This window comes from Alligator mississippiensis, chromosome 3, assembly GCF_030867095.1.
Source record: "Alligator mississippiensis isolate rAllMis1 chromosome 3, rAllMis1, whole genome shotgun sequence".
Classification (NCBI taxonomy): domain Eukaryota; kingdom Metazoa; phylum Chordata; order Crocodylia; family Alligatoridae; genus Alligator; species Alligator mississippiensis.
The window spans coordinates 103,900,266-103,927,500 of NC_081826.1; the positions used below are offsets into that span (position 1 = coordinate 103,900,266).

General features: G+C 40.1%; 1 protein-coding gene across 1 annotated transcript in view; it reads left to right on the forward strand.

Annotated features, from left to right (window-relative positions):
- DOK6 (docking protein 6) overlaps positions 1-27,235 on the forward strand; it is a 491,572-nt gene that overhangs the window by 32,898 nt on the left and 431,439 nt on the right. The window lies entirely within an intron of this gene.

Consider the following 27,235-nt stretch of genomic DNA (forward strand, 5'->3'; position numbering starts at 1 on the left):
GAAAACGTAGATATGTGGATAACGGAGCCTAGAATAATTCTGTCAGCAGCAGGAATACGTAAGAAGCTGCTCAAAAGTGCTTAGTTTAATATTTCAGGTAGATGTATTTTCTCTTAATGTAGTTATCTACATTAGTAGTTTGACATCTAGAACCCTTGAATCCTATGCAGGAGAGAATAGATGTTACAGAGCAGAAGAATACATGACAGGTCAGGAAAGCTTCTTTTTATAAACTGTCAGATACCACCTAATAAGCATGAACAATTCTTTGAGCCATTTGTTCTCTCTGACAGTAAAATAGCATTCTAAAATATTTTTGTCATAATATTGAAAGCTGTTTTACTATATTAAAACTATCCTTTTAACTGTACTTATATTACCAGTGCATGTTTACATACTATGGCATTTAATAGATATGAATTGTGTTAGCTTAATTTTCATCAATTAGTCAGAGCTATTATTTAATTTGATAGAGCAGCTTGTTGCATTAAGGGGGAAGGAGATATGCCTACCTTTGAGTGAGGTGAAATTGACAACCTAGAAACTGACGTTTTCTATTTATATACAGAGCGTGCACAGTTTAGATATTTTCACACTGCTTTCTCCAGTTTCTCTTCCGGCTTATTTGGATAGATTGAATGTAGGAGGTTAGAATGTCGAAGGTCAAGATCCTCAAAGAAATGTAGGTGTTTACCTCCTGATTTCAGTGGATTTAGAAACTTATATAAGAGTTTGGCATCTAAATGCACTTGAGACTTTGAGTTTGTCTCTCTAGCCTGTTCAGTCTTTGCTTTCTCTTTCAGGACTGCCAAAATGTGGATGATGGTGATGATGCCTTTTTTATTTTTTTGTCAGTCTTTTATGTGGACATCTCCATGGGAACTGACCTGAAAACACAAAAAATTACTGAACATAGACATCACCTTCACAAAGCTGGAATATCTAACTTGTTAGCTGTTTGAGATGCAGATTGTTTCTCGTGTTATCTTTGTGAAATGCCTAACACAATGATACCTTGATTTTTTTATTTTTTTTATTTTAGGCAATACTGTAAAAAATAAATAATAATGAATAATTTGGGATTCCCAGATTCTCAAATTTGGAATATTTCTTTAGTTTTAACTCAGTCTTTGTTAGCTTTACCATCTATCTCACTCTCTCATGCTCATTCTCTCTCTCTCTCTTACCCGCTGCCCCAATACCCTTCTGTATAGTAAGGACATATATTACCAATTCTGTTAACTGCTGAAGTAATTTTTAGTATTGCAATATAGGTATAATATGAAACACTTTGACTGCTACTTTCTTTGAAGCTTATGAATTATGCAGGACAGTTTGACATCCAGCTATACTTTTATTTATGATTTCATAGTCCTTTTAATATCAACTCATTGTGATCTAAAATGCATTGAAAACACAAAAGTAGAAGACCTAGGCTGATGTTATCATGTATGTGTCTTAACATATAGTAAGGAAAGTAGTAAAACAATGAAGAGAGTGTATGAGAAATAAAGTATACAACATTATATAATGCCAAATCTTTCTGTGGAATAACTCCAGTATTCTTTGTGATCCTGCTGGATGCATGGAGTAATAGTGCTGCATAAAGCTATAAAGAAGTAGTAGCTCCATGTAGTATATGCTTGGGAAAGCTGTATGTTCTGGTTCAAAAATAATTTGAAGTTACATTGTTGAGAGGCTAAGGGCCTTGTTACACAGTAATTTTGGGTGATTCCTGGAGCTCTTAAAATCTGGATTGTCCACACGTTTAACAGTTTCTGGATTACTTATGATCTGTGTTATCCAGCTCGTCTTACACTTAAGTTGTAGACACACTACGTTATACTTCAGTGTAAACACCTGCCCCCCATCCTCCTCAGCACCCCAGATCTCTGCTTACTGCTCCCCCCCATGTCTCCCCCACTTACCTGTGTCATAATGGGAACTAGAAAAGATTTCTTGCATGCACTTTTGTACCACCAAAATATTTGCATACCCACAATGGTCTTTTAGCAAGGCACTCAATGATGCAATGCAAGTGTGCTATTCAAGAAGCATCGCAAACTTTTCATGAAACTTAACAAAGTAATCTCTAAAATAATTACAACACTTCTGTCCTGGTGTTGCAATAAACCCATCAGTGCTGCCTATGGGTCATTCCTAGGGATATGATTGACAGAACTTGTGCTGGAGTCCCTTTTGTCTAGTGTCACCCACGATTCAGAGAAGGAAAATGACTGGTTCTCTTGAACCTGTTGCCACTAACACCTTCCCCAGCTCTTTTTACTGAGCGTGTTTTGTAGCCATACAACTTGGTAATTAGTGGTCTTGTACTATATCTTTTAATGTCTGTCTTTTTCATGGATTTCTGTGATGGATATCTTTTGTTCTAATGGGTCATCCTCCACTGATGGGGTCAGTGCCTGATTGAGCTGGCAGGCAGGGTGGCTGCCTTTCACCTGTAAACCTTGCAGTGACAGTTCATTGTTGGTGAACCCCAGCCCTGACGATCACTTGCCTTTGTTTTTCTGTGCCAGGGGTAGAGGCTTGGTTTCAACAAGGTGGTCTTCCTGTTAGATCCTGATTTGCCTCAGCTGTGGCACCTCCCTTCTGCATCCTTGCCTGGCCTGAAGAGGGTCCTTCCACCATAGACTTCAGGTCTGGTGGCTAAGATTTCCAGAACTATTGCAGGTACCCCTAGACTATAATCTGGCTTTGCTGTGGAGGTCACTGAACTGAGCTACTAGAAGCTTCATCTTTTCCTTGGTCCAGTAGTATATTATCAAGCTCATTTACCTTCTTGACCGGGCCCCATCTTCCTGGTTCCTAGCCAAGGCTGTGGCTGCTTGGCTTGGCTGGCAGTCCATCCCCTTTGCTTCATGCCTCTTGCCTAATGTGAAGGCAGCCTCCCATGTGGATGCTGTTGCTATCCTAGGGGGTTTTCACTGTAAGAGGTGAAACTTTCCCAGTGGAAGCTCTCTGGATGCTCTATCACAAAGGTGGCCAATTATTTCAAGCGAAGGGCCGCTTACTGAGTTTTGGTAAGCCATTGAGGGCCGCATGACAGGCAGCCAGGGGCAGATGCATATTAATTTTCTAAATTTTTTAGGGGCTCTGCAGGCTGGATGGAATGGCCTGGCGGGTTGCATCTGGCCCGAGGGCAGCATTTTGCCCACCCCTGCTCTATCTCTATCATTGCCTGTCACCCCAGCTATGGATGAAGATGAAGGTGGTGGGTCCAGTGTCCTGCCATCCCTCTGTGCGCCCAATGACAGCAGTTGCAGTGAGAGCCTGTCTATGAAAGTGCTTACACAGGGACAGCCAAGGCACACCATGCCCACATTCTCACTGCCTACTCCAGTGTGTCCTGGAGGCTGCACTTGTGCCATCAGTGCCAGAGTATGCCTGCTTGGTTTGATATAGCCTATAAAAGCTGCCCATTGCCAAGAGGAACAATGACCTTCAGTGGTGGATGATGTACGAAGTCTTGGGTACCAGTGCCTTTGTTCATCACTTAGACCCAGTCACATTGGTGATCTGTACCTTCTGTGAATAGGAGGTGGAAGAGATACTCTTCTATGCCTTCTCTGATTACTCCATCTGCCGTCACTCTTTGCTGCATTCAGTGACCCCTTCGGTGTGCTGCACTTGGTCTTCTCTGAGATAGCATACATATTCTCCATCCTGTACTGGACAGCTGAGAGAAGCATCTTCCTGCTGGGCCAGACCAAGATAGCATCCCTGAACAGATGCAGAAACTGTTTACAGTGACTGGCTCTGAGGACATCCTTCAGCTTTTTCAGTTTCTTATTTATACGTCTCTCTCTCTTGAGTTTGGGCACTTTACCTTGCAACATAACATAGACCAATTGGTGACATTGAAGGGGTACTATGTATAGGTGAAGATGACTGGCTAGTCCTAAAATTGTGACCATATAAATGGTGAGTGGGGGACAGCTTTCAGTCTCTGGTTTATGATGTAAGTTTGATTGATTAATGCTTTTTATGCCCAGCCCCTTTTGAGGTTATGTCTGTCATATTGAATGAAATAGTTTGAATGTTTGTAATAGTTGCCCATTAGCCAGTTTAGGAAGAAGACAAGATTTATCTTCTTATCTAGGCCATTGTTTTGGCCTACGTGCGGAAGGTCCTGACTTTCCTCAGAGTCTTAATTCTTGAATTTTATCTTTAGAGGCCTTTAACAAAGTTAACATAAAAATGACCCTTAAGCAAACATCCCACATTCTGAGAGATCAAACCCTAGGGCCTTTGACAAGATTGGAAATAAAAGTCAATTCAGTGATATGGAAATTCCCCAAAGTAATTAAAATGGTCAAGAAAAGAAACTGATTACCAATCAAAAGAATCTGTTAAGTAAAATCCAAGCCCAAATTTGGGAGTAGTGACAGGTTTGGGTAGGAGGGACCCAAGACGGCAACTCACTCCAATAAAAACTGTAACCTACTGTCCCAATTTGGAGGTAACCTCACTTGCAGAACATTGAAGGAAGAATCGCAAGTGTAGGCCGGATCAGACTGATCACCTGAACTGCCCTCTCCGTGAACACGAATCTCTTAGTTTACGCTGAAGCCACGGAGCTCCCGAAAGGGACTGAAGGAAGGGGACTTAGTCCTATCAGTATTGAGGCCAGCCCATTAGACCGTACTGCTGAGGCAAGCCCATTGAAACATACTACTGAGGCCAACCCATTAAATTGTACTACTGAGGAATGAAACCATATTTAAGTGTTTGGCTTCTTGGAATTCTAGGCTTGTAAGTATATTATGAAAATAATAGTATTGATTCAAATTTAACTTTGAGTTGTAATTGTGGTTGTTTTTGTAATACTAATTCTTATAGCATTGTTTGGGAAGGAAGTACATTTGGAGCATTGTTTCTGATATATGTAGTTATTGTGTTCTTAATGTTTGTGGTATTTCTTAAAGCTAAGCAGTGTTATATGCGTAGCAAAGAATTTTAAAATAAAATTGTGTTGTATGAATTAAGTGTGCAATCATTGTGAAATCGTGCAAGTAGCTAAAAATTTCCCCAGCCAGTGCATCAAACGAATTAGTAAGTTGTGTGGGATTTTCTCTATTCCATAACCCACTACAGACGATGTCCTTTTCTCCTTTTTATTTGTTCCATTTTTATAACAAAGGGTTAAAAAGTATAAATAAATCAACACACAAGTAAATTAAAGAAATAATCTGTGTGGATGGTGGACAGAAACTACCTGTACACCAAAAAAATAAACAAGCCTTCAAGTAATTTCTTTGACCTCTTGAATGAGAGAGAAAGTATTAAAAAAATTAAATAGGTTTTATCATTTGACACTCATATGCACATGCAGTAACAAAATACAAAATCATATGGCAAATAATTTTTTGGTTTAGGGTTCATGCAGAATATGCTTCATGAATCTAACCTTCCTGGAAAAGTTCTATTATATTAAACTTTTACCTTCCTGCAGATGAATGGCAGCAGAGTAAATGTCAACAAAATGTGTTTGGAACATATGTCTAAAGTTGGCAATGCCATAATAATAACTGGGCACATGATTATACTCACTAGAACTGTAATAGTTTCAACAATTAATTCATTTACATGAGATCAACACTTTTTTTTACCTATCTTAGTTGGTGCTTTTCCTTCTTCTGGCCTGGCTTTCTCATCTGAGTTCTCTGCTCTTCTCATATGTTTAGTTCTTGTGTATGTATCATCTCCTCTGTGCTTTCTTAACTCAACTTTAAGAAATTCTAGGCCATTGTTAAAGTTATCATGTGCTGGGAGCAGTGGCACATTTAAGGTTAATACGCTGTGTAACACCCCATTCTGGTGGCATGGACACGGGCAAGTGGCTAGAAGTTCAGAAGTTGAGAGTTTGAGGACATAGCAGAAGCATTCATAGTGCAGCCATGTCAGATCCCAGCAAATCTGTGAGTTCTGCTAAATATCTTGTCAGAAAGACATGAGAAAGGAAAGAAAGGCCCCTCTGTAACATGCACAGTGCTGAGTAGTGATGTGGCCAGGAGCTGACAGTTCTGCTCCATGGCTGTCCTGCTTCCCAGGTCTCTAGCACCAACTACTCCCCTCTCCCTACACCCCACAGCACAGCACAGCACTGTGCACACGACCCTCAGCACCTCCCCTCTTTCTTCTGCTCACCCCTGTCTCCAGATTTGCCTTTGACTGTCACCAAACAGCACAGCTGGGACATGGAAGCAGCAGTGTGGAAGCGACTTTCCCTGACTACATGGGGCTTACAGAGCTGGGGGCACATGGGGAACACTCCATTGCCAATCTTGTGTGCTGTGCTATGTGTGCAGACTCCTGCCCTAGCAGCCCAGCAGCTCCCCACCACCGTCCTTCCCTTGCTCAGCCCATTCATCTCCCTTTCCCCTGACAGCTTGGCAGCTCCCCTCTGCACTCGCTGGCCACTGCTCTGCTGTCCAGGCTGTCAGGGAAAGTGGGGTTTCAGAGGCCAGGAGTACTACTAGTTCTGGTGCCTCTGGGATACTGGAGGACTGTGAACTGGTCTTTTGATCTCTCCTGCATAATTACAAGTTAAGCAAAGTTGAGCTGGTTGTTACAGCTCCAAGATGATCCTCACTTCAAATGGCATAACTTTAAGACACCTAGACACCACTTACTCCTTGTTAATGAGCATGAATGTGTTACCCGACATGTCTGAAGTACCCTTAACAAGGTTTAATTGCAATTTCTAACTGTAACTTTAGTTCCCATTCTGAGGTGAACTAACTTTAGATTGGGCATGCCATTTTTTGTGTGATTTATGCCCTGCAAACGCCTGCATGCCCAGGCATTTAGATCAAGGGTGGGCAAAATGCAGCCTGGGGGCCGTATGTGGGCCGCCAGGCCATTCTATCCAGCCCGCGGGCCCCTAAAACATTTAGAAAATTAATGTTAATCTGCCCTGGGCTGCCTGTCATGTTGCCCTTGACGGCTTGCCAAAACTTAGTAAGTGGCCCTCTGCCCAAAATAATTGCCCAACCCTGATTTAGATCAATCTAACGTTAGATCAATCTAAATGTAATGCTTGTACCCTTAGTGGAGTAACTGACCAATATTTTCAAATCTGAATGCATATATAAGGCCTAAAATCCACAGATGGGCATTTATGATTATTTTGTGATTTTTTTTTTTTTTTTTACTGTTTGGGTGTTAGAACAAATAACCTGCAGTGTGTCTAATTTTAAAAAGGAAAAATGAGAAAATGTGACTTGCATAGGCATAGGGGATGTATGTGTCTTCTTTTGTAAAAAATAAAATGTTGGGGGCACTGAGGAAGCACTATTTGGCCATTGTTTCTGAGATTATGTAGTCTGTGCTGCAATTTATGCCCATATCTTGACAGCCAGGTTATAGCATCACCTTTTTGTACGTCTCCCAGTGCAGCAGCAAATCATGGAACATTTAAGATGCACTCCAACTACTGTTCATTCTATTTATTACCTCATACCTCTTTCAAATGTAAGAAAGATGTGTCACCTCTTTAAAATATATTTTTAAAGACACCATGAAAATAATGGTTCTAGAACAAAACTATGAAGATAAAAAAGAAACTGCTTTTACAGAAATACTTAATGTTGTCTTTTCCATTTATACCCCAGTGGAGATGATTGCTTATAATGGAAATTAAAATTAAGAACTAAACATTCTATTCATCCATGCCAGCTGACTGTATCATTACTAATGTGGCACATCCTTTAGCCTGGTTTGCAGTGCTCTGTATACTAGTGGAAGGGGGCTTCAGTGTCATTTTTAACCAAAAACGATCCATCTTATTTAAAATTATTACAAAATCATTAACATAATTGATTAGAGATTTAAAATACTTTTTTTTTTCTAAACCTCTCAAAATATTTACTTAGAAATTGATGCTCGTATGTGTCCATAGGGAATACTGCTTTGTCAGATTATGCCCATATTTGCCTTTGAACGGACTTAAATTGAAATTTGGGAACTGACGAGTGGAAATGGCAATTAACTGCAATCCTTTTATGGGATTATACCTGTTTACCTGAATTAAAAACAAAATTAGGTCACCTTTTACTTATAAAGATGACCTGAATTTTTTCCTTCCAGTATTGAAGGGAGAATCCATGAAAGGAAGATTGAGATGTTTTGTTATTTATTAGTGTTCTTGAAAAGTACATCGGAGTTGGAGAATATAAAGGATAAGGGCCATCTTAATTTTTTTAAATAAAATTTCAATATGCTATAACACATGGAGCCTTGTTTTTGTACCTCAGAACTAGTAGTTTAAAGTATATAGGCTATTTAGATACTGAGGTATCTCAAGTTCATAAAGCAAATAAGAAATTAGTGGAATGCTAAATTATTGTCATGAAATCAAAAACACTGTTGCTAGATTCATTTAATATAAACATAATATATGCTGGCACAAGACCTTTTCCCTGTATTTCTTGAATGCTTCCCAGCTTGAACTTTAGATAATCAAGTTTAAAAATTATATGGATTGAAACTGGAGTTTTTCCAAATGAAATTAAATAAACCATAATAGAATTGGAGCTGTAAAAAGAGCATGATCCAATTAGATTTTCTGATGAAGTCAATAACATATTTACATATCTACTGCTATCAGAACATTAGATCTGTTGTTGTTGTTGTTATTATTTGGAAACCAATGTTCATCAAATGCTTCATACTTTTCAGGAGAAATGATAAACTTGGAGACCCTCTCAATTGTAATACTTTTCTAGTATTCTTTATAAATATAAAATGACTGCACTTAAACCTTCCAAGATCAGACCCATAGTATGTTTCTATTTCCTTCTCTTCTGACCTTTTTTTTCAGAATTTTCTTTCTTGATCAGATTTCTATGGAATAGTAAGTTGGTATAGGTAGTTTTAGAAATGATCAAGTCCGCAAGGAAGCGAGCCTGGTGCATTTTTCATAAAGCTCTGAATAGTTCAGTCACAGGGGGAGTATCTACATGTGCAAATGCTGCTGGATGTAAACCTACCCTGGGCAGGTGTCTACACATGCACCCATTTGGGAGCAGATTTGCTGCTCCTGGCAGAAATCTGCTCCCACCCCCTCTGGCCCTCCACTGGCCCCCTGCAGCAGTCAGTAGGAACTGTAGGCTCCCCCTAGGTACTAGCTCAGGGGCTGGCAGGGAGCATGGGGCTGGGAGCAATCTCTCATCCTCTGCTCCATGATTGGGAGCTGGGGCAGGGAGCTCCCTGCTGCCAGGACAGAGGGGCATTGTCCCTGCCCATGTTCCTGTGGCGGAACCTGCCCTGGCAACAGGTAGTGCCTGGGGGCAGGGAGCAATCTCCTGTCCCTGCTGCCTGGCTAACCAGGAGCATATTTGCTTCCAGTCAGGTGTCTATACATGCCTTACTGTGCAGTAATTACTCGGTAGTTAAATTGCTACTTGCATTTGCAGGTAGCAAATTAACTGCCAAGTAGAGGAAATTACTATGCAGTAAGGGCCTGCACATGTAGACATAGATGATTACTATGCAGTAATTTGCACAGTAAAGTGTCTCATGTAGCCATGCTCAGGGTGTGGAAAATGAGGGAGTATGTATATTATTTTCTATAACTATATTATACATCACTATTTACCAATGTGATGTTCCTTTTGGCTGTATAAACCTTAAATTAAAGGAGGGTGCCCTGGGGAAGCTAGCAGGAAACAGAACAATGGCAAATAAAAGAATACCAAGAGTAAAAAAAAAACAAAACAAAACAACACAAATTGTCCTTGGGGAAACGATGGGAAGTTTTTCAATGACGAATCCTCCTCACTGACTACTGCCAGGCTGGAGTACTCCTCCCAAGCCAAAATATGTTGTGAAAGGCATTGTAGGAAGCTACTGTCTCACTTCCAAGAAAAAAAACATAAGTAGGCTGAATGGAACTGCTTTTTGTATTCAAATCACTCTATTCTACAGGGGTATAGGTTGTAGCTCTGTTGGTCTAAGAATACAGGCAGACACGGTTCTTTGGATAAATCTGATATATTTTATTAGACCAACTCAAATAGTTGGAAAAATTCTTGGCAAGCTTTTGGGTATACATACCCTTTGTCAGGCTGAGGAAGCATATGTAGTTGGTGTGTGCTCTTCCTAGATGGATGAATAGTAAAGAAGCCAGAGGCTGGTATGCATGCAAGAAAGCCAGTTGGTGAAGATGTAAATTAATGAGTCAGTGGGTGAGAGAGAGGCTGGGGTGGGGGGAGGGAGGGTGAAGGGGAATGAATGCAGCAGGTAAATAGTGGAGAGGTACCTGGGGAGTCAGATGTTAGGCAGTTTATCAAGTGTCATAAATCCAGTGTCTATATTTAGTCCATGATTTTTTGTATCCAGTAGGTTGAAGTAAAGGTGCCAAACACAGCTGGACACTTCTGGATTACATAGTTAGAAAACACTGAATTGTGGATCAGTGATTGTATTTCAAGTTGGTGAAACTGTATGGTTCAAGCCTTGAGATATGTAAAAAGCTTGTCCTGCCACTAGAGGTGTACATACAAGAGGAATAAAGGGTCTAAAGTAGAGGCTGCTTTGTAATAGTAATGCATGATCATAATGTCCCTCACCTGACTACTGAAAGATGGCTACTTACTGTTCTCTCAAGGCTGGCTTGTGCATGGTATTTGGTTTGCTTTTAAACAATGCTCTATTATTTTTGATAGCTAATGTTGGAATCCTTCCATTTCTACGGACACTTATTCTTGGGCACCCTTTGGGTATATACTACTGAGAGAAATTTACAGACAGAGCCTTCAGTGTATCAGATTTTCAAGAATATTTTTTATTAAATTAGTGCCATATTATTTGTTTTAATATTAGCAATTTATAATGTCAGGGGTATTTAAAGTTGTATTTATTCATTAAATTATCTTTCATGACGAATAATCCCACCTCCTAACCAGACTTGTTCAATCTCTATTTTGATTAAAACTCTCTGTGTATTGCCATGGCTCAGTTTTTATATTTTTGTAGAGCATTTTATGCTAGGTATTAACTGATTAATCCTCCTGTTTAAAGATTATGGAACTCTCAAATCTGTGTGCAATTCAGCAAATCCAGATTAAAAGCTTTTAAGCATTGGGAGTCATGAATCTCTTTGGGACTTGAACAATTATTCCAGGTCTGTTCCAAACAAACCAAACTATTAAAATCATCACGTGTTTTTTAAATTCCTTGAACCAAGGAGAAGCAAATGAGTGTTGCCTGTTTCTCTGTTCCTTAATCAGTGATTTCTTTTCAGCTAGCTACTTAGAAATTAGTCTGTAGAGGGAATCCCCTTATAATGCGCATGTGCACACATAAATTGTTCATTGGACCTCACCTATTCATTGCCTTTGCTTTTATGCTATTTTTAAGCTACTATGTAAGCTTTTATGAATTGAGTGCTTAGACCTTTTATTAACCAAGGGCAATGTCTTGCTCATAGAGGCTCTTGATACACATTTTTGCTTCTAAAAATGGAAAATAACTTTTACTAGTACTTTAAAATATTTTGGCACTGAACCTCTATGTACTGTAAAATTGAAAGGAGGAGGGCAGGCTCTTGTGTTGATGAGAATCGGGCATTTTGTGGGCTCTCTTATGAACACTGAACTATTTTGGTCTTTGTATACCTGAAAATAAACAAAAACACCACATGGATTTGGTTAGTGAAGGAATTACTTATTTTTCTTTATTTGATTTATATTTTTGGTTCATATGTGTAGATCAGACTTCTGTCACTAATTACTAGGCTGCTTATTAATCAAGAATGATGTTTTGTGTCCATAACCAAATATAAAATTCTTGATTCTTTTTGTCTCCCAGTTATAAAACATAAGTCAAATAAAAAAAAAAAACCCATCACTTTGGTGTAGTGAACTAAAAAATTTTCAAAATTTTTGGTGCTGCATCTCTAGTATATTTGTTACTACTAGATTTGGATTACAAATTGGTTTTGTAGTTTGGGATAGCAAGCTGGCTTGCATAATATACATAAAAAAAATTAGAAGCCTAATTAGAGGTGATTGAAATTAAAGTGTCTAATGCAAATTCTCATCATGCATGTTCAGCTTCTGTCTGGGTTAGAACTTTACAGCAGGATCTTGTTCTGTTGAAAAAATGAAGAAAAAAAAGAGGTTTATTTGTTAATGCCTGGGTAGTATATCATGAAACAGCTAATAATTAGGAATTAACAAATGAACTAACAAAGACACTTACTTTTTGAGGTAACTATTTCTTCCTGGCTTATCCTGTGAAATAATAGGTTTTTCTTAGAAAGATAAAGATCTTCGGTTTTTTTATCCCAACGAAAATCGGTATTAGCACTCTTTTCCTCCAATTCTGAAGTAGGCAATTATGAAATAACCAAATGAAATATTTTCAAAACCAGACATCAGTTGGAAAGAAAAAACAGATATTGAAGATCATTATGACTCATATTCCCACTTAGGTTGGTTGACATCTTGTCATGGTTTTGGGGAGCTTGTAACTTTAATACAAAGGTATCATGCATGGCCCCCTCTCTGAGGGAGCCACTTAGTATCAGGCAGAATGTTAACTCAAAAATACTGCTGGTTCATTTTGAATGCATAACATTACAGATGGTAGTTACAAAATAATCAGGTGACCTTTGAGAGAGAGCCTAGAATTGTAGTGATTTATGTTTCATATTTCCTATGAATTTTCTCACTTGGATGAAAATGGAAATTTTTCTTCTGTTTGAGGGATTTTGAACAATAAAAATAAGTGAATCTCTTAAGTAATGTTTAAACAATAAAACATACAATATTGGCCTTTCACCAGCCAGGTAATGATGCCTGACCCTCTAAACTATATTATCTGGTCATTATCTGCTTAATAAAGGGCCAAAGTATATTTATTTCACTAGCAAAAAGGGAGAAACAACATATTGAAATACACATTGTCTGTTTATGAAATAGAAAACATTTTGGAAATGATTCTTTTCAGCTAATTGTACACACATTTTGGCACATATAATACTAAGTGTCAATTTTGCACTTTATTTTAAAAAGCTCCACATTTTCTAATCATTTTGAAGCTCACATGTACTATGGAGGAGCAAAAGATGTCACTTCAATAGATACAATTGGAGATACCATGTCTCCTGGTTCCTTTGAGGAGAGAGCACTCCAGGAAGCATCTTGTTGTATTACATTTGTAGAATAGGCTTATAGAGTTTTCAACGCCAGTGCTGGCCTCTATGAAGGCCAGGATACAGGGAAATAATAAGAAAGATGCACAAAATATTTTAAATCAGAACTTTTATTTAATATTAAAAGGTTGATAGACCCATTTTTAATTCCAGCTGTTGTTTGGGTCTAGGCTGGAGACAGTGGGAATGGCTTCAGGCTATATAATCAAGAATCAAGCATTGGATTTCCTAGCCAAACTATTGCATTCTCAGTTCAGGACATCCATCTAAATACCACTGGAAAGGGGAATTTTAAAGATTTAAGAAATCTTCTTTTCCCAGTCCTTCTGGCCCTTGAGTAACCTTTTTCAGTCTTGCCAAGAGAAATAAATTCTTTCCTCAAACCCAAAGGTGAATTAGGTCAGGACTATATTAAGGCTGAAAACTATTTCTAATGCCTACACTATCTGTATGGCAGAAGAGGTGTGTGGGCAACTTTCGGTAGCAATTATTGATGTCGCACATCCATAAAGCTTTGAGAAGCAAAGGTAATTTATTAGAACAGTTTGCTCCCTCAGTACCTTCCCTTCTTTGAATTGTTGGGTTAGGAAAGGTCTTAATTTCTTATGGATTTTGATTAGTAATAAAGGGAAGAGAAGAGGGCCTTGATGCTAAGGATCTTCCCTGGTAAAATATGTCAGACTGACGGCTGTGAAAATCAGTCCTCTGATATTACACTATGAGTACAACACAAACCAGAGCAATACAGGGTGAAGTTACACATGACATGTAGACTGGGGTTGGCAATTATTTTGGGCAGAGGGCCTCTTACCGAGTTTTGGAAAGCTGTCGAGGGCTGCATGGATAGCCACCCCTTGACAGGAGCCCAGGCCTTGGTTGCCATCTTGTGACCAGAAGTCCCACCCCTAAGCCCTGACCTCTGCCACCAGAAGTCCCTCCCCTTGTCCTCAGTAGTACTTTCAGCAAGGGGTTTTGCCATCTCGGAACTAGAAAAATACCAAATTATATTCTAAAAAGTGATCATCTACAACATTAATTAATTTGATATCAAATATTTTTGTCCTGATTTGCATGTGTTTGTGTAGTGTATGCAGAGGTGACTGTACAATAGCTTAAAATTAAGTTTTATTCTTGTATATTGTGGGGGGTAGGAATTGGTTTGTGGAGGCTGTGGGTGTGTGTGGTGTGGGTGGGTATGGGGGGAGGGTGGCTGGAATTTGTGTATGGTAGTGCAAGGAGAGGCATAGGTGCATGTGCATGGAGGGGTGCGCATGTGGGACTCGCCCTATGAACACACATACACACTGCCTCTGCATCTGCAGAGATGCACATGCACACATACTGCCCCTGCACTTGCACATGTGTACACACACGCACTGCCCCGTGCCTGCAGGCACGCACACACACGCACCGCCTCCCTACCAGCACAGAGGCACTACTTCACAGTCAGGGTGGCTAGGATCTGGAACCAACTTCCAAGGGAAGTGGTGCTGGCCCCCTACCCTGGGGGTCTTCAAAAGGAGGCGAGATAGACACTTTGCGGGGGTCGTTTGACCCCAGCATTCTTTCCTGCTCATGGCAGGGTTTCGGACTTGATGATCTGCTCAGGTCCCTTCTGACCCTACCAACTATGAAACTACGGCCCCATGCTCCGTGGTCCAGGGATGCAGCCAGGAGCCACAGCCATGTGGTGCTAGAGCAGGACGGGGGCAGGAAAGCAGGGAACTGGCTGGGGGTGGGTGGGGCTGGGCTGCTTAAGCCTGCTGAGGACTTTCTCTGGGTTCTACTTCCCCTGGCTTCAGGCAGCTTTGACATGGAGCCGGGGCAAATAAATACTAATTTACTAAATTTTTATGTGCTCTGCGGGCCGGATAGAATGGCCTGGTGGGCTGGATGCAGGCCGTATTTTGCCTGCCCCTGATTTAGGCCATATTAATAAGGGCACTTAAAATGTGATCATCCACATGTGAAAGCTCATTAACTTGTGCTCTGAGCTTCTCAAAATTGTGCCCTTTCTGGGCCACGCTACTTAGCCTGTGTTAGGGCAACTTCAGTCTGGCCCATGGAGACAAAACAAGCAAATTGCAGTCCTCTAGCATCGTATGATGCATTGCTCTCCAACCTCCCCTGACCCTGACCCCACCAGGGATAGGGCCCAGATGTCTTGTCTCCTAGCAATGCCCCTGCTCACCAGTGATCTAGTAACAAGTTGGAGCTATCTCTGTGCATTTCTTTGATCAGAGAGAAATTCCATCATCCTCAGCCTCTCTGCTGATATCATGCTAGTTATTTTTGTATTTGTGGTATAGATGCTTGTCTCTAAGAAATATAGACTACAAAATTTTCTTCATTTATTGCCATGGAATGACTGATTTCATCACAATCCAGAACAAATTTGAAAGACTGCATTTGAGGTGATTATTTCATTTACCATAAATCTACAAACATGAGTAACTGGTGCCTCCTGAGTCTAGAGGGGCACCTGCAGAAGTTGCTGATGGTGGTGGCCCTGTCAGGGGGCACCAGCCCTGCTGACAGCATTGGTGTCAGCCATTGGGGGAGGGGGACATGTGCACCCCCCTACCAGTTGCCTATGTTTACAAAGCTCCTGCCCCTTCAGTGAACAGTGTTTACCAAAATGTGACTATATAGCAAAAGCAGTCACTATTTATTAGTTTAATTCTTATAAATAGATTTTTTGGCTGCTTGAAGATGTGAAAAACCAAACAAAACTGCTTTGCTGGAAAAAGCAGCATGTTATTTTGACCGAGCTTTGCAGCATTTGTATAGATCCGGCACTTCAGTGGGGCTTTTTGGTGCTTTTATCTAAAGTTAATTCAATCGGCTTCGGGGACAAAAGCACCAAAAAAGCCTCTCTACAGTACTTGATCTCTACAGACATCGGGGAGCCAGGTCCAACTATGGTGCTTCCTCTCCTGGGCATACGTGGGGCTTGGCATGGGAACGCACCGAGTTTAAAGTTAAACACCTTTTTTTTGTTTTGTTTTCTTTAATGTCTGCAAGCAGCCGTACCATCTGTTTTGAAACAGCCTTAAGTAAATATGGCTCTTTCTTTCTAGCAGATGAATTTTTATGGGGAAGGTATAAACTGGTATAAGTGATTATAGTGAATTGGAAGGGAAAATTGAGTTGGGGTAAAAATACCAAATGGTTGAATTGGGAAATTTTACCTAGTTTGGGGTTGAATAATAAAAATAATCACATTGTACTTTTGCAGTTCTGAAGAGATCTGTGCTGTGTAATAGGCTATAATTTGATTCTGAGGGAGTGGGTTTTTTTTAAAGATTTTTTTCAGGTAAAATGAAAATTCTTATTGTTTATTATCATGTGTCTCATTACTGCTACCCATATTATCTTCTTTATGTGATTATAGTGATTCATACATCACTCCCTTTGTTTGGTTTTTACACACTTGCCACGATATAATTATAGCAGTTTGATGTTTCTCAATATAACAACAGTTTCTCAGTATAATAACTTTCCTTTATTACACAGGATGTATCTTTAGCAAAAAATCAAAAAGACAATCCTTATATTCTAGGGACAGAGTCAGTCAACAGATTCTTAGCTGTGCTACGTGTTTACATTTTGGCAAATACTTGATCAAGGTAATAAAACTAAGTCTAAATCTTTTTTTTTTTTGTATTTGACATGGATTTTAAAGTAAAAATATCATTTCTGAAATGTATGTTACAGTGTATGTCAGCATTAGAAATCTTTTCATTAGTTGACATATACAAGATATTTATGGAAAACACAAATAGAGATGTAGTTATTAATCCTAAATCTTGTCATCCGGATATCATTAGACCATTTCAGAATAATTATTTTTGCTTGTTTCCCAAAAATATTTGATAATTTCTCCGTAAATCCTATAAGGGAAAATTGGCAATCCAATATGTCAGTATTGGGATGGAAAACATCTGTTAATGACACAAAATGTTAGTGTACTGGAAAAGTTTGCTTCATTTAGTGACAATATACATCAGTATTAATATATATTTGATGTAGTAATATCTTCTGTAGTGAGAAAAAATTACAAATAAAACTATGCAATGGAAGACAACTTTAAACTTACTGAATTTAATTTCCTTTGCAAATAGTCCACTTAACTACTCATTTACTAATTTATATTTGTGAAGTCCTTTAATAAGTCTCTCTGGAGAGTACTACCATCAACTCGATATCTGTGGGTCTAATCCAATATCCACAGAATTTAGCAGGAAGAATTCTACTGCTTTTAATAGGCATTGTACCGGGCCCTATACTGAATATTTTATTTCACAAAGCAGACCTAGATTCTCATGGTACAGGATTATACTAGATTATTGACTAATTTTCACCTAAAATTGTTACCTATTTTTTACTATTGGTGGTAGTAGTAGTGTCATCACACAACTGGCTAGTGGACAGCATAGCCAAACTTGTATGTTAGTTTTGAAAGGCATATTAATAGGGTTCTGTGATTATTAAAAATCTGATTTTATTCTAATATGGGTGTACACTATGTTGCTTGATGATAAAGATTATACATTGTAGAAATATTAACGTTCTTAAAGACAAGAACCTAGAGTTTACAGTCTACGTAACTGGAGCTCAACATGCTTGCTCTTCAGTTCAAGGCAGGGCAGGAGACAGAAATTACACACAAACCAGTTTAAGTGATCGTAAACCAGTTTAAACCTGTAACAGCAGAAGTTAAGTGCACTTAAACCGCTTTCAAAATGGCAAAACAGGTTTAAGATAAACCTGGTTGGATATAATATCAGACTGTAAGTGGTTTAAGTCAATCCGGTTTATGGAACTCCTGTCCCAGATCCCTTCCCAATTTGTATCAACTCAGTCCCCCAGCATCCCAGGATGCTTTGCTGGGCTATGCTGTCTGCGCCAGGGGAGCTGTGTGCACTCTAGCCCTCTGCTACCTAGCTGGAGCACTATCACTACTCTGGCCAGATGAGGACAGGGTGTGGGAGCACCTTTCCTTGCCCCTAGCCAGGATCTGCCCAGAATGGGGGGAGCCACAGCAGGGCTTTCCTGCCTCCCCCTATCCACCCAGAGCCAGGAGCTGAGGAGAGGGCATGGCTGAGGGAATTGCCTGGCTCCCAGCTCCTGGCAGGTGGGGCAGGGAGGAAAGCCCTGCTATGACCTTCCCCCTGCCCCCATGCCAGGAAGATCCCAGCTGGGAGTCCAGTGCCAGGGTGGATGGGGGGTGGGGGGCGTGTTTTCCCCCTCCCTCCCTCCCACTCTAAAGTATAATAGTAAATCTGATAATGAGCAGGGCATTCCCCTCTGCACCAGGGGTGGGTCTCAGAGGACTCTGCCAGGAGCAGGGAATCCCCTCTGAGGATGGGGGGGGGTCCAGCCAGCCCCCAACTGGAGGGACTATTCCCCCTGCAGGGGGGACAATGAGAGTTTGGGGAGCATGTGCAGGGCAGCCAGTCAAGGATGAATTCTGCTCGGCTGCATTCAGGTGCCCTCCGCAGTGGCTGGCAGGCTGGGATGTGTGGTCTGTTGCCTCCTGGGTACTGGTATGAGCCACCACAGAGCCTTTCAGAAGTGAATATCTGTTCACTTGCTTGTCAGTTCAATCTATGTAGTTTAGAGAAACCTGGAAAGATTGGATTGATTCAACCTGGGACTTTTTATTGTCTGTACTTAGCCTAAGGGGCAAATTGCTACACGTGCTGCTCCTGGTTTAAGTAGCTTAGAATAAGCCACCTAGAGCTAGATTGGCTGCAGCAAATGCTTGTTCATGCCCTTAGAGATTAACTGGTTCTGAGAGGCATAAGCTTTCATAGGGGACAACCTACTTCAGGTAAAGGGTTTGTTGTGGTAGAAAGCTCTGTCTTGTTTGTTTTCAGTTATACCTGAGAAGTGTGATAAGGATGCCATATGTGTGAAAGGCACATAAGATATGTGCCACTGATTTGTCCTGCTGTCAGTAGATAATGTACAATGTCTTAAAGGAAAGAAGAGTATTAAATCTTTATGCAACCCAGCCTGGCTTTTTTAAAATGCATTCCTTATAATCGTCTATTATTCAGAATATGCATACTGCCTTTTATTTGCATAGTAACCTTTGTCTTCTTGTTCAGCTCACTTTAACTAGTATAGCTAGCTGGTATATCTTTTCCAAAAGAATTAAATGCTGATACTGAAAACTCAAGATAATTTTAGGTTTTAGCATGATGTAGTAAGATTGTCATACACCTAAGCAAAATCTGGTTTGTTTGTTTTTTCTCCACAATCCCATGAGCTCCTTTGATAATGTTGGTGATGACAGTAAGAAGAAAAGAAGTGGATGAAATTCCCTGTTTAATTATAAAGACACTTCAATTGTGTCCGAAACCTGCCTGCTTCTTTTCAGACATATGTGTGACCTTTTCAGTTTTGGTTAATTGTTACAAAACTAATCAACAATAAACATATGTGAAATGACCATTAGTTGAGCATAAGGCTGTTTTGTTTTTCTTTGCAAGGAAAAAAAATCACACTGCATGCTCAGTTAATTCAGGTGTGTGTGTTTTACATGGGTACACTCTATGTAGCAACATTTTAAGACTGTATTGATGAACCTTCATCTTTGTTCCTGGACTGCTGCTTTTTTTTTTTTTTTAAGCAGACTGTTAGGTTTTTTTTTAAATGAATTAAACCATGTATTTAATTATTTATTTATATTATGTGAAACACAGAAGTTGCAGTCAGATTATATTCCTATTGTGCTCAGCATTTCATGGGTGAACAGTGAAAGAAAATCCCATTCTTCAGAGTTTACAGCAAATATTGTGAAAAGAAATAACAAGTAAATAGGGAAAGGGAATTTGCTGATAATAGTGACAGAAAGACATGCCAATATAGACAGAGCTGTGGGATCCTATCCTAACCTGCTGAATTTTGGACTGGACTTCATAGTACATAGCTGAGAGAGTGGACATTCCAGACAAGCTGAATTAGTCTGAATGCCACCAGATTTTGGCAAGGTGCCTGCTGTGCTACATGACATTGGCACAACTAGGCCTTTCTTTTTTGTGATTGTTGTTAATTTTAATACAACTAAAGCTACTATTCTTCTACTTGGTAAGGGATACTTATATATTCCTTAATTATTAATGTGATTTGCTTATGTTAAGTTAAACATCTGAAGGCACTAAACATTTATTAGAAATTAAGCTGACCTGGAAAATATATGCCAAAGCCAAAGGTAGCATTCCTCATTTTTATCAAATGGTTTTATCTAAACATTACTTTTAGTTTGCAGCATATCTTTAATAATAAAAATACAAATGACTATAGTTCATATGGGAAACAAATGTCAAAGGCTCAAATAACACTGAAGTAATTTCTGTCAGTGGTTTAGACATTGCCCTTAAATATTGACATAACATAGGTTGAATGAAAGTGAAAACCATGCATTTAGTAAAAATGAGATGGCACTTACCCAAGTGGAAATAATCTTTAAGAGCTTGTTCAGAAATGGTTACAGATGTTTAAAATAAGCTTTCATTATTTTAGCAGGTTTGATCCATGTTTCTGTTATTTTTTTTATTAGCATTTCTACTTCCTAACTGCTGTTTTTATTCAGACCTGAATAAGACCTTATAATTTCACGATGTTTGTGTTTATGATACTATAACATGTTGCTATGGAAATTATTATAATGTCATAAATTTAATACCTACTTGTGAATGAGGTTTTGGTCTTTTTGCTTCTCTTAATTTATAAAATTATCTGAATATACAAAGATTGCAAATTACAAATCACCAATATTACTCAAGACTATAATTAGGGAAGTGTGACTGCCAAAAGGACGTCACCCCCCCCCCCCCCAAACTGTTTAGCCAAGACTCTGGACTGGTCACCAAGTATGTTTATGTTGCATGAATCCTGATGTTAGAACAAGCTGCGTTAACATATCTAACCCAAATTTTTTTTGGATTTATAGCAAGAACCCTACCCTTTCCAGTCCCCTTCATCTGAGGATGGCTAAGACTTTTTTTTTTTTTCCAAACATCAGTTAAGTTCAGTAGATCAATATCCTTTCCATTTTACAGATGGAGCAACCATACCAAAATGTTAACTGACTTAATCAATCTCATACTTAATGATGGTAACAGAGATCAGTATACAACAATCTGTTCCTTTTAAATACTAGAAAATACTTATTTCCTGGATTCATGTATTTGTAACAGCTTACGGGTATGGCATCAATAGTTGGAACTCAAGATTTTCACCACCAAAACACAAGCTTCTACTATCCAAAGTAAAATTCTAATTCTTTGGTACCATCAGTAGAATCTCATTTTTATGCGAATCAGAAAGGAGGACAGATGTATATACTTTCAATGAATGAATTGTATAGGTCTCCATGGCAGGTGGATAAGTAGTAAAAAGTGGAAAGAGTCATAGCCAAAGCTCTTCCTGGTCATACTGGATGGGATGTTCCTAAGCTGAGGAGTCTAAAAGGCCCCAGTAACCCTGACTCCATGGCAACCTCTATAGTACCCTCTAGCTGTAGAGTCATAGAATCATAGAAAAGTAGGACCAGAAGGGACCTGTAAGATTATCAAGTGCAGTCCCCTGCCATGGGCAGGTGGTAGTTGGGCTCAAATGAGCTCAACGAGCTGCTTGTCCAGCCTCCTCTTGAACACCTCCAGGGATGGAAACTGCGCCACCTCTGCTGGGAGTGTGTTCCAGATTTAAGATACCCTTACAGAAAAGAAATTTTTCCCTATGTCCAGCCTAAATTTTCTGTCAACTAGCTTGTGCCCATTGGACCTCGTCCTCTCAAGAGGTGCCGTTCTGATGAGTTGCTTCCCTAGATCTTGGTGTTCACCCCAACATGTTTGTTAGGTGGCTATCAAGTGGCCTGTCAGTCTTCCCTTACTCAGACTGAAGAAACCCAGTTCCTGGAGTCTCTCCTCGTAGGGCCCATCCCTCAGGCCATTGATCATATGGGTGGCCCTTCTCTGTACCCTTTCGAGCTTATCCACATCCTTCTTGAAGTGTGAAGGCCTGAGCTTTCCAGCAAATTGCCAGGTAACGATGAAGATGGAAGTGTTTTTCTGACAAAACCCACCCCCAAACAAACTCTTGACATTTTTTACTAAAATTTTGCACAAGAAAATTCAATTTTAGTTTTTCAAAATGTGAATTTTTTTTCTCAGGAAATCATCTTGAGGGAAAAATCCTGGCCAGCTCCAGCTAGTTTACTATAGCAAAATCAATGAGTTATTTAAAGGGAGGAAGTGAAGAATAACTTTTCTATTTGAATATAATTGACTATTTTTTATGTAGTGAGGATTGTAATTAGTTTGAGATGTAATTAGTAGTTGAATTACCCAAGCTGGAATTCGATCAAGACACTGGGATTAATGCCATTGCTCTTGGGCGTTCTCATGAGACTGAGTAGCTATGTCCTCAGTACTACAGTTCATTATTGACACCATCAGCAATATTTGCTTCCTAGCATCTTGCTTGGATATTGATTAACTCATGACTGCAAGGGAAGAATGCCACCTATTGTTCTATTAACATCTCTATTAAGGGATGCACCTGACTTGGAATGTCTAATCCTGCTTTTAGTTTCCGGATCTAAGAGATAAGAGGAATTGTGGTATGACTAAAGTCTATAGAGCCACAGGCCTGTAAAGTAGATTGGTGTCTGAAATTGATTTAGACAGTTAAAAAAAATGGCTAGGCCAAAATTTTGATTCATATGCCACCTAACTGTAAAACTTCAAATGCACCTTGTTTTTTTGAAAATAGAAGCCGTAGGTGCCTAAAGTTCTGCATTTAGGCAAGTGCACCACCATCTGGACTGGTCTGAGCAGTTTGACTCCTGTGTTATGTCTAAGCCTCATCAGAATTCACAACCTAGGCCTGCCTCTCTCTACCTCTGTTGAAGATCTCGATCTCATGTGTGTGTGTTCCAGTACAAATAGCTAAGTGATTAGAGCATTCATCTAGAATTAAGAAGGTTCAGATTCAATTAATTCCTTCCTTTTCATTAGATGATTCCAATCCACATCTCTCAGAAAAGTTCCCAACCACTGACCTATTGTATTAAAAGGAAGTTCAGGGGTCAGGTTGGAGGAACTGAGGGAGGCAACATCATCACTAGCACAGCTAATTTCTTCCCTGTATTTTGATATGACTTCATTTTTTAAAGAGAAACTGTCGGTAGCGACATTTAAGAGCAGACTCTAGGCTTCTGGTATCTCTGAATAAGTCATCTAATCGCCAGAGAAGATTGGGATTGAGCGTCTCAGTGCTTCTCTATTGAGTAGTATAAGTGGGTTTTTGCTCACTGGGCTAGTTTATGCAAATCCTATTTATTCACTGACTACTCCTTGAATTCACGTTAAAGAGGACTTCAGATAAGAAGGTGAATCAATGTAAAAGGGAACGTTTTCATGGCAGATTGCTCATAGGTTCAGTGAAGAAATAAATGTATACCTTAGCTCTAATTCTATCTCCGTAAGGTTTTTAATGGTCCCCATATGAGGGGGCATTGCTGTACAGCAAAAGTGTCAAACTCATTGGGCCCTGTGGGGCTTCTCAGGGACTGGATGACCCACCAGCAGTGGCAACAGAGGTGTTAATCCTCACAGGTGCCAGAACTGCTGTTTCTGTATGGCTCTGGAAGTTTCTGCTGCTATTACTTAGCCCCCCACCTTCCCACTGTTGCCAATTTTAGTCACCAGACGAGATTAAAAACCGTGATTTCAGGGGTGGATAAAGGGTGGGAGAAGGTAACCACTGTCCAGAACCACATTAAAACAGTGGGGATTAACGTTGCTGCCACAACACTCGCAGCGGCACTGTTAACCAGTCCTGTGGCCAAGATCCAGCTCATGGAGGTGGGTGATCCCAGTCTGTGAGAAGCCCTGCAGGCTGAAAGACCCACCTTTGGATCATCTGGGTCAGTTCCAACCTGTGGGCCATATGTTTGATACCTATGCATTAGAGCATTTTCTTTTTCTTACACAGAAGCAGGGGCTGATCCATGTTTGTGGATTGTAAATCGATGATATTAGGCCCATGGCTGTTATTATCATGCTTCTAGTTAGAGGAATAAATCACAGTCTGTCATGGATTTCCCCAGGGGAATGCTTGCTGAGAACTCCTGGGCTTGTCAAGTCTCTTAATACCCTCGGAAGCCAGTCCAGGTATGGTTTCCAGAGTGAGGTGAGTCTTTGTCTCCATGCTACTCTAGGATCTGGCTGTTGGGTCCCTGGTTACCTATGGCCCTGCCTTCGGGCAGTACCTTCCAGTTTAGTTTCTGTGGGAGGAATTTTAACTTTTCAGAGGGAGAACAGGTGCACCACAAAGTCCTAAGCAGCAAACCAGAGCTGGAATTCCTGTTCAGCAAAGGTATTTGCAGGACAGGAAGACTCTGCCCTCTCCAAAGGGTTATGCAATTCTTTAGTCTTCAGTTCAGACTGCACAGTCTTGAGTGCCCTGAAGTTAGCTCAGCTGTTCTTTCTCTCCTTCTCAAGCCAACATCCTCCTTTAATATATACTTCATTCATTTGGGGCTCAACACTTCAGAAAAGGTATAGACAGATTGGAAAGAGTCCAACAGAGCAACAAAAAATGATTAGGGACCAGGGAGGCAAGACTTATGAGGACTGGCTAAAAGAACTAGGGTTATTTATTCTGACTGAGGGGGTATTTGATAAGTTTTCAAATAATTGAAGGAGATGATAGGATGGAGATAGATTGTTCTCTGTGGTTACAGGGGATAGGAATAGAAACAATAGTCTGAATCCCCAGCAGAGGAGATTTAGGTTAGAGATTAAGAGGAATATTCTGCCTATGAGGACTGTCAGAGCATTGGAATAGGCTACCTAGAGAAAATGTGGAATGTCTATCTTTAGAAGTTTTTAAAAGCAGATTAGACAGATACTTGGCTGGGTTGGTTCAGTCAGGGATGATCTACTTTGAGCAGGGGACTAGATTAGATGATGTCCTGAGGTCTCTTCCAGCTCTCCTTTCCTGTGCTCCTCTTATTTTAAGATGGTCTCCTTCCTTCTCTCAACACTTAGAGATGTGGGCTGCCATCTATCAAGGAACGTTTGTCAAGCTCACCTGAAGTATTAACTCGGCTATTCAACTCTTTGTTTCTGAAGTTGCATCCTGTCTCACTGAGGCAACTCCAGCTTCTCCTCTCTTAACCCCTTCTTTCCCCAACTTGTGCAAGCTAGTCAGGGAAACCAAGGCATGCAACTTCATTATTAAACCTAACAAATTTGAACCAGAAATATTATAACAAAACCAGTGTCTGTTGCAAGATGGTTTTTGAAAGGAAACCTGAATGTAAATTATGTTATGGCTAGATTTTGATAATTATTGGATTATGATGGAACTCACATAATTGAAGATTTTTTTTCCCAGAATGAGAATGGAATAATGCCAAACCTTACCACAACATTACTATATTTTTGTTTAGCCATAGGTCTATCAGGCATAGTAACTGACAAATTAAAAGAACATACCCACTTTTTAAAATCTTTTTTTTTATTATTTAATCATAGAATCCTAGACAATTAAGGCTCTTAGGGACCTCATCCCAGCCAAGGCTTTATCTACCCAGGTCTAAAAACCTCCTAAGGATGGAAATTCCACAAGCTCTTTGAGTAGCCTGTTCTAGTGCTTTATTACCCTTCTAGTGAGAGTTTTTTTCCCCCTAAAATCTAACTTAAACATCTTTTGCTGCAACTTAAGACCACTTTTCCTTGTTCTGTCATCTGTCACCACTGAGAACAGTCTAGCTCCATCCTCTTTGGAACCACCCTTCAGGTATTTGAAGGCTGCTATTAAATCCCCCTAAATCTTCTCTTCTCCAGACTAAATAAGCCCAGTTCCCTCAGCCTCTCCTCATAAGTCATGCCCCAGCCCCCTAACCATTTATGTTGCCCTCTGCTGGGCCAATTTCTCTACATCCTTTCTGTAGTGGGGGGCCAAAACGACAGTACTCCAGATGTGACCTCACCAGTGCTGACTAGAGGAGTAGAATCTTTTTCCTCAACCTAGGTTAGATATTAGGAAGAATTTTCTCACTAGGAGGGTAGTAAAACACAGGAACAGGTTACCCAGAGAGGTGGTGGAAGCTCCATCCTTGGATGTTTTCAAGACCCAGCTAGACAAAGCTTTGGCTGGGATGATCTAGTTAGTGGATGGTCCTGCTTTGAGCTGGCGGTCAACCTCCTGAGGGTCCTTTCCAACCCTAATTTTCTATGATTTCTATGATCTGCTGGCAACACTCCTACTAATGCAGTCTAGTATGCTATTGGCCTTCTTTGCAACAAGGCCATACTGTTGGCTCATATTCAACTTATTGTCCATTGTAACCCTCAGTCCTTTTCTTCAGAGCTTCCCCCTTAACTAGTCGGTCCCATGCCTGTACTGGGGCATGGGATTGTTCCATCCTAAGTGCGGACCTTGTACTTGTTGTTACTGAACCTCATGAGATTTCTTCTGGTACAAGCCTTGAATTGGTTGTGGTCTCTCTGAATCCTAGCTCTACCCTCCAGTGTATCTACTACACCCCCCAGGTTGGTGTCATCTGCAAACTTCCTGAGGGTGTACTTCATCCCATCGTCCATATCATTGCTGAATATATTGGAACAGAACCAGCGACAGGCCCAACCCCTGGGGCACTCTACTTGATACTGGCTGCCAGTAGATTAGTATCTTTGAGTCTGATGCTCCAGCCAGTTTTCTATACAGATTTATTTTTGGTCCACTTTACAGACCCTTCATCCAACCTATACTTCCTTAGCTTGCTTGTAAGAATGTTCTGAGAGAGTGTATCAAAAGCCTTGCCAAAGTCAAGGCATACATGTCCACTGCTCTCTGCATCCACAGAGCCGGTCATCTCCTCATAGAAGGCAGTCAAATTGGTTAATCATGACTTGCCTTTGGTGAAACATGCTGACTTTTTCTAATCACTTTGTCCTCCAAGTTCTTGGAAATGATTTCCTTGAGAACCTGCTCTTTTTTTCCCAGGGACCAAGGTGAGGCCTGTGTTCT